This window comes from Schistocerca piceifrons, unplaced genomic scaffold (genome assembly GCF_021461385.2).
Source record: "Schistocerca piceifrons isolate TAMUIC-IGC-003096 unplaced genomic scaffold, iqSchPice1.1 HiC_scaffold_961, whole genome shotgun sequence".
Taxonomy (NCBI): Eukaryota; Metazoa; Arthropoda; class Insecta; order Orthoptera; family Acrididae; genus Schistocerca; species Schistocerca piceifrons.
This window is the reverse complement of record NW_025729236.1, coordinates 87,501-95,000: the sequence shown is the minus strand read 5'-3', so window position 1 is coordinate 95,000 and position 7,500 is coordinate 87,501.

Sequence of the window (7,500 nt, the reverse complement as noted above, 5' to 3'; positions counted from 1 at the left end):
TAACTTTCGTTCTTGATTAATGAAAACATACTTGGCAAATGCTTTCGCTTCTGTTCGTCTTGCGACGATCCAAGAATTTCACCTCTAACGTCGCAATACGAATGCCCCCGCCTGTCCCTATTAATCATTACCTCGGGTTCCGAAAACCAACAAAATAGAACCGAGGTCCTATTCCATTATTCCATGCACACAGTATTCAGGCGGGCTTGCCTGCTTTAAGCACTCTAATTTGTTCAAAGTAAACGTGCCGGCCCACCGAGACACTCAATAAAGAGCACCCTGGTAGGATTTCAACGGGGTCCGCCTCGGGACGCACGAGCACGCACGAGGCGGTCGCACGCCTTCGGCTCGCCCCACCGGCAGGACGTCCCACGATACATGCCAGTTAAACACCGACGGGCGGTGAACCAACAGCGTGGGACACAAATCCAACTACGAGCTTTTTAACCGCAACAACTTTAATATACGCTATTGGAGCTGGAATTACCGCGGCTGCTGGCACCAGACTTGCCCTCCAATAGATACTCGTTAAAGGATTTAAAGTGTACTCATTCCGATTACGGGGCCTCGGATGAGTCCCGTATCGTTATTTTTCGTCACTACCTCCCCGTGCCGGGAGTGGGTAATTTGCGCGCCTGCTGCCTTCCTTGGATGTGGTAGCCGTTTCTCAGGCTCCCTCTCCGGAATCGAACCCTGATTCCCCGTTACCCGTTACAACCATGGTAGGCGCAGAACCTACCATCGACAGTTGATAAGGCAGACATTTGAAAGATGCGTCGCCGGTACGAGGACCGTGCGATCAGCCCAAAGTTATTCAGAGTCACCAAGGCAAACGGACCGGACGAGCCGACCGATTGGTTTTGATCTAATAAAAGCGTCCCTTCCATCTCTGGTCGGGACTCTGTTTTTTTTTTTATAAAAAAAAAAAAAAAAAAAAAAATCTTTATTTACTTTACAATAATATTTATACATCTAGCCCACCACCTTATTACATTAGTGGGTCTTACTTACTACTGTTAGTTACAATTCGCAGCTAATTACAATATGTATTAAGTTGTGAGCTACAGCTTTCTAATTGCAATGGGCAGCTATACAATAAACTACTTAATTAAACTTCTAATATTTTAAAAACTAAACCTACATTTACTTCCTGCAGCGTCACAAGTGTGTCAGCAATATACAAACCTACTTATATGCCTTGCCCATCGAGCTAACCCCGATGGGCGTGCCCCTGACACTGGGCAGGCCAGGATTTTAATCGCTGCAGGTTCCTATATCTAAATTTCTAATCTAATTCCTACTATCTAATTTTAACCTACGTCATTTCCAGTGTAATGTCAATTCCGGGTAATTCCTATTCCCCACCCCCCCTATTCCCGCGCGTGGCGGATTCCAGACTAAGAGTCGGCCTATCCACGCGCAGGCGGAATGGGAGTAGGGCGTATTAGTCGCAATTTGTGCTATTTAGTCTAGTTCCCTCATGTATTCTCTTAGCACCTTTTGTGATACCTCGTTGGCAAGTTTATTTATCATTTGGAAGGTATCTTCATGTCTAATTAGGTTATAAGTGTCATAGTCAGGTAGTTGGTCTCGTAGTGTAGAGGCAACATCATTGAAGAGAGGGCACTCGTAAATCACATGATCGGGAGTGCCCTCCGGTTCACCACATTCACACGCGGGTGTCGCCCTTTTCCCAAACCGGCATAAGTATGCCGGATAAGGTCCATGTCCAGTGAGAAAATGGATTAGCCCTCTGGTTGGTTCGAAGTATTTCATTTTCAGCCGTTCTGTAATACTTGGTAACAATTCATGTGTCCTGCGCCCTGTTTCATCAGTATCCCATAGTTCTTGCCATAGTTGTACTCCTCTTTTCCTAATCTCGCCCTTATCCCCAGCCCTGATACCTAAGATTTCCTCTATTTTTGTTATGTTTCCCTTTTTACTCCAGAACCATGCAGCTTGCTCCCTGATTTTAATATCCAGGGGGCAAAGCCCCATTATAACTGTTAATGCTCCTCCAGGTGTTGTACGATAAGCACCTACCGATCTTAGAATCATGTTTCTTTGAACCCTTCTCACTGTCATGGCGGGCACCACCCTCGTGAGCCTGTGTGCCCAGACCCCCGAGCCGTAACCCACTATCGATGTTAGTATACTATTGTGATAAAGTTTTATAAGGTGAGGTGGTAGATGAAATCTCCTGTGTCCTATGGATATGAGGTTATTCAGTGTTTGAATAGCTTTCTGGGTCACGGTTTCAATGTGTTTTCCAAAATTCCACCTCTCATCAATGATGATGCCCAAGTAACGTGCGTCACGTCTCCGAAGAACCGGCGAGCGGTTGATACGTACGGTCGGGTTACGTAGTAATTGTCCCTTTAATAGCAAGTAGGTGGACTTACTTGGCGACACCGTCATTTTGGTGTTTTGACACCATAGCTGTAGTTTATTTAAGGCAGTCTCTATTTTAGGTTCAATGTCTTCGCGGCTTCGGCCGCCGACCAGCAGGAGGAGGTCATCTGCATACGCTATCACCTCTAGCACTTCCTCACTTTGTTGTAGGGTGTCCAATAAAGGCTCCATATGGATGTCCCAGAACAGGGGCCCGAGTACGGAACCCTGAGGACATCCCTTTGTTATAACTTTTCCAATTCTCTTGCTAGAGGATGATAGCCAGACCTCCCGTTCTTCACAATAGCTCCTTAGGCATCCATATAGCGGCCCTGGACACTCCTTCTCCCGCAAGCAGGAGAAGAGCGAAGGCCACCACAGGTTGTCGAAGGCGCCACTGATGTCAACCATAATGCCCACCACGTACTTATGCGGGGTAGAGCCACAGACCTCAGCAGCCAGGGCGATCGCATCAGATGTCGATCGCCCAGGCCTGAAGCCGAACTGTCTGTCGCTCACCCCACGCAGCACTCTATGTGCAGCCAGTCTGTCAGCTAGTAACTTCTCTAATATTTTCCCTAGTATGTTGATTAAGCAAATAGGTCTATAAGATTTTACATTTGTAGGATCTTTATCTAACCCTTTCCGAATAATGACTACGTTTGCTGATTTCCACACCCTAGGAATTTTTTGCCGTATCAGACACTCATTGTATAGGTGAGTGAGTGGTGCAGTTAGCTGGGGGGCCAGAAACTGCACCACCTCAGCCACAATGCCGTCTGGCCCGGGAGCTTTTCCCCTTTTAAGTGCTTTTATATGGGACTCTGTTTGCATGTATTAGCTCTAGAATTACCACAGTTATCCAAGTAACGTGGGTACGATCTAAGGAACCATAACTGATTTAATGAGCCATTCGCGGTTTCACCTTAATGCGGCTTGTACTGAGACATGCATGGCTTAATCTTTGAGACAAGCATATGACTACTGGCAGGATCAACCAGGGAGCTGCGTCAACTAGAGCTGAGCAGCCCGCGCGAACACGCAAGCGTCCGCTCAATCATTCTGCAAACAGGAGGAGGCTGAGCTCCCCTGCACAATACACCTCGAAACCCTCTCAGGTCCCGGCGGCGCGCAGCGCCGTCCCAAGTACTTGGTCGGGTTCGAGAGAGGCGCAATCGCCCGGAGTTAGGCGAGTAGACGCTTTCGGTGCGACCACCCGTGCTCCCAACTGAGCTTGCCGCTGCCGACAGAGGCCCGGGAGCGTGCTGTCGTGGCATTGCCGGCGGGAGACAACACGCGCCACCTACGGTGACCGGCAGCTCCAACGCCAGCGCCACAGAAGGACAAAAGCCCCACTTGGGTGCCGAAGCGAACTCTCCCAGCACAGCGCACGCGCCAACACATCCGCACAGCTGCGATACAAACCACCAGCGAGAACCGCTGGGGCGACCGAGCAGCAGACGGCGTCGCGGCGCCGAGCGCCGGGCGGCGGCGCATCCTCAACGCACACAGTCCTCAATCGGACCAGCACACTGAAGATGTCCACCGCGCTTCGCACCGGGCCCGCGAGGACCTACTTTGGCCGCACGGCGCCGCGCGCAGGGTGCGCCGGCGCGCAGCTGCGACGCCTGCCGCGTCCGTCGGCCGGCGCGCCTGCCACTGGCCGCCCCCACCAGCCGGCTGTAGCGCGTGCGCCCACGCACCGCGCGGCCAGCACGCCGGGAGGCGCCCCCTCACCGGCCGGGGACGGTCCCACCCAGCCACCGCCGCGTATCGCTTCACACCCAGATGCCGTTCAGTTTCGTCGGCATGGTGGGTATCGCTGGAACAACCGGTTCGTACCTCAACCTATCGTCGCCATCACCGATTCACCCCTAGCGAGAACAACCGCACCACAACAGGTTACCATTTGTTCATTTGCGTAACTTCACCAGAAAACGCAGGCGTCCATCGCCATTTGCAACTTCAACGATTATTGCATGCCTGTGTCAGGTGTCACGCCACACTACGTCTGCCCACATACACGCAACAAAATGTGCACGCCTAGACAATACGTGGAAGGTGGCCCCCGTACGTATGCGATGTCCATTGCTCGAACGACTGTCAACCGGCCTCTGTAGCATGTCGCAGATATGGAACGCGGTGCACCATGCCATCACGGTGTGTGAGGAGAGACGACTAGGTCCGAATACATCAACAGACAGCTCATGCTGATCGCCATCCACGGCGTCCGTTCCTCCCACACGTCTCTATGGCGTACCACACTGCAATCCAGCTCTCATAGGGAGACGACACGTAGCTGCGTGCACAATATTTGCACTGTATGGTCCGCCGTTTTTGGGCGCAGTCGTTGTACGGTCACACATGTGCCACGATGTATCATTCGGTACATAAGGACGAATGTGCAGTACAGATTGTGGTTTACGCGTACGACATTAGCGGACGGTTGACACAGGCCGCACCACAACGTAGCCTGAGTACGTCGCATGCGAAGGGCATTGAACATGCAAACTTCTCACCAACCAGCTTGCGAAGGCAGGGGGGCAAGGTGGGGACGTGGGGAGGGGCGGCATGTACGTCCTGCTGCCATCCACATTACAGTGTACAGCAGGAGCATGTGGAAAGTCAGCAAGACTTGCAAGGTGTTTAACATGAAGCGATACACAGGGGAGCGGGCAGTGCGAGTAGCGAACTATATTGCGAGGGTTGCGGGTGGGCAACACTACACTAATTGAACGAGTCGTATAACAATTACAGAGCAGGTTTAGGCGACAACATGGGTTACGTTAGGGGACAACGTGGGTTACGTTAGGGGACAACGTGGGTTACTTTAGGGGACAACGTGGGTTAGGTTAAGGCACAACGTGGGTTAGGTTAAGGCACAACGTGGGTTAGGTTAAGGCACAACGTGGGTTAGGTTAAGGCACAACGTGGGTTAGGTTAAGGCACAACGTGGGTTAGGTTAAGGCACAACGTGGGTTAGGTTAAGGCACAACATGGGTTAGGTTAAGGCACAACATGGGTTAGGTTAAGGCACAACATGGGTTAGGTTAAGGCACAACGTGGGTTAGGTTAAGGCACAACGTGGGTTAGGTTAAGGCACAACGTGGGTTAGGTTAAGGCACAACGTGGGTTAGGTTAAGGCACAACGTGGGTTAGGTTAAGGCACAACATGGGTTAGGTTAAGGCACAACATGGGTTAGGTTAAGGCACAACATGGGTTAGGTTAAGGCACAACATGGGTTAGGTTAAGGCACAACATGGGTTAGGTTAAGGCACAACATGGGTTAGGTTAAGGCACAACGTGGGTTAGGTTAAGGCACAACGTGGGTTAGGTTAAGGCACAACATGGGTTAGGTTAAGGCACAACATGGGTTAGGTTAAGGCACAACATGGGTTAGGTTAAGGCACAACATGGGTTAGGTTAAGGCACAACATGGGTTAGGTTAAGGCACAACATGGGTTAGGTTAAGGCACAACATGGGTTAGGTTAAGGTACAACATGGGTTAGGTTAAGGTACAACATGGGTTAGGTTAAGGTACAACATGGGTTAGGTTAAGGTACAACATGGGTTAGGTTAAGGTACAACATGGGTTAGGTTAAGGTACAACATGGGTTAGGTTAAGGTACAACATGGGTTAGGTTAAGGTACAACATGGGTTAGGTTAAGGTACAACATGGGTTAGGTTAAGGTACAACATGGGTTAGGTTAAGGTACAACATAGGTTAGGTTAAGGTACAACATAGGTTAGGTTAAGGTACAACATAGGTTAGGTTAAGGTACCACATAGGTTAGGTTAAGGTACAACATAGGTTAGGTTAAGGTACAACATAGGTTAGGTTAAGGTACAACATAGGTTAGGTTAAGGTACAACATAGGTTAGGTTAAGGTACAACATAGGTTAGGTTAAGGTACAACATAGGTTAGGTTAAGGTACAACATAGGTTAGGTTAAGGTACAACATAGGTTAGGTTAAGGTACAACATAGGTTAGGTTAGGTTAGGTTAGGTTACACGTTGTTGTAAGGAAAGGTGTAGGGGGGGGGGGGCGGGGGCGGCAGGTTCGTTGATAGTGATTATAGTAAGTGAATGCTTGTGACATGATCAGATTTGTCACGTCAGGATGCACCTTTGGCTTATTAGAGGCGGCGCTCCAATTCTATGCTTGTGTGAGACCTGTGTCTTTGACTCATGTCATTGTTTGTGCGCTGTGACAGGAGGTACTATTGTGATGTTGGGTGCACCGTTGTATAGGACATGTGTGGGTGTTGGTGCCTGGTCTGCGCAATGGTGGATGTCGAAAGGCTGGGATATTGTATTTTCCGCATGGACCTCCTGGTCTGGTTGTGATAGTGTGGATTGTGTAATGTGGCGGAGAAGATGCACTGGATGTTGTTCCATGCTGGTGCTTACATATTGTATGTGCGCCTGTTAGAAGCAGAGAGTGGTGCGTGATCAGAGTGTCTGGCTGACGTGTGGTTCCCATTGTGGGCAGACTCTTTCAGCATGTATACGGACAGTTGTGTATATTTGCTGTAGTTTGATGGCTCTGCATTGATTACTAATCAGCGCCGTGTGTACGGGTAATCTGGTTCCAGTCCAAAATGTTCCATCTGTGTACATTAGTGACAAAGACTCCCCCCATGCAGTGGGGCTCGGTCTGTTATAGCTCTTCCGCGTAATATATTTGCCCCACGTTTTTGCGACTGCGAGTGCGAGTGCAACGCGCATGGGGACCGACATGCTGATGGCTCGGTATCGGACGCCGTACAGTGAGCAACGCGATCGCGTCTCTCGCTCGTAAGTGGTACAGGTCGCGGCTCATGTATAGGGACAGCGGGAATGTCGCATATTGGAAATAACTCTTCATGAAACGCAAGTTATAGGGGTGGATTGCACTTTACGAGTGCGGGAAACTTCCGCCGTTCATCCGCTGGAGGTGCGCGTGTGGCGGTTGGGGTGGTGCACGAACGGGTGCGGGTGGAGTCATTGCCGGTCCACGGCTTCGTGCGGCAGAGCCACTGGAGATTGGGTGCTATGGTCGACAGAGGCTGCAGGCTTTGTGGGTGGCGTCGAAAGGCGGGCACTGTGGCGCCATCGCTGTCTTA